The following is a 1434-nucleotide window of genomic DNA, read 5'->3' on the forward strand; positions in this document are numbered from 1 at the left end:
CTCTGCTGTGACTTGCCTAAACCTGTGCTAATTATTCCCTATGAGGGAGACCATAGAGTCCATGTTTCTTTGGGTCTGGCTCACTTCACTTAGTATAACTTTTTCCAAGTCCTTCCATTTCCTTATGAATGGGGCAATGTCATTCTTTCTGATAGAGGCATAAAATTCCATTGTGTATATGTACCACATTTTTCTGATCCATTCGTCTACTGAGGGGCATCTGGGTTGGTTCCAAATTCTAGTTATGACAAATTGTGCTTTGATGAACATTGTTGTGCTGGTGGCTTTAATGTGTTCTTTTTTTTTTAAAGTTTTATTATAAAACTGATGTACAGAGAGGTTACAGTTTCATACATTAGGCATTGGATACATTTCTTGTACTGTTTGTTACCTTGTCCCTCATACCCCCCACCCCCCTCCCCCTTTCCCCCCCTGAGGTGTTCAGTTCGCTTACACCATACAGTTTTGCAAGTATTGCTTTTGTTTTTGTTTCTCTTAATTTACCCTTTCTTGTTTGTGGTCTTTTGGGTAGATGCCCAAAAGTGGGGCTGATGGGTCATAGGGGAGCTTTATGCTTAGCCTTCTGAGGAATCTCCATACCGCTTGCCAGAGTGGGTGAACCAGTTTACATTCCCACCAACAATGAAGGTTCCCTTTTGGCCACATCCCCTCCAACATTTGTCATTGTTAGTTTTCTTGATATAGGACATTCTTACTGGGGTGAGATGGAATCTCAATGTTGTTTTGATTTGCATTTCTTTTATGGCCAGTGATGTAGAGCACTTTTTCCTATGTCTCTTGGCCAGTCTCTTTTCCTCATCAGAGAAGTCTCTTTTTAAGTCTTTAGCCCACTTGTTGAGGGGGCTATTGGTTCTTTGTGATTTTGTTTTGGAAGAATGTAATTTTTTTAGTTCTGCATATATTTTAGATATGAGGCCTTTGTCCATTGTATGGATGGTAAAGATCTTTTCCCAATCTGTGGGCTTTCTGTTTATCTTGTGAGCTATATCCTTTGTCCTGCATAAGCTCTGCAGTTTGATGCAGTCCCATTTGTCCATCCTTTCTTTAATTTGTCGCATTTCTGGGTCTTTGTTAAGGAAGTTCCGGTGCTCTACATGATCAGTGGGATTTCTCTAGTAACATACTATAGAAATGATCCCTGAAAGTATAGTCTTAGGAAGGTCTTTCTTGAGAAAAGGGCTATTACTTATCAATTGGCCTTGGGTCACTTGGGATTGGATCATGAACTTGTCATGAAATTATCATTTGAGTTTTTTTTAATTTTTATTGTCAAACTGATGTACAAAGAGGTTACAGTTTCATACGTTAGGCATTGCATACATTTCTTATACTGTTTGTTACCTCCTCCCTCATTTCCCCTCCCTGTTCCCTCTTTCCCTTCCCCCCATGAGTTGTTCAGTTCATTTACACCAA

At 39.8% G+C, this 1434-nt stretch overlaps 1 pseudogene; it reads right to left on the minus strand.

Moving 5' to 3' along the window:
• Window positions 1-1057: 1057 nt before the first annotated feature.
• Window positions 1058-1175, minus strand: LOC125347491 (annotated as a pseudogene).
• Window positions 1176-1434: the final 259 nt, after the last annotated feature.

This window comes from Perognathus longimembris, chromosome 2, assembly GCF_023159225.1.
Source record: "Perognathus longimembris pacificus isolate PPM17 chromosome 2, ASM2315922v1, whole genome shotgun sequence".
Lineage (NCBI taxonomy): Eukaryota > Metazoa > Chordata > Mammalia > Rodentia > Heteromyidae > Perognathus > Perognathus longimembris.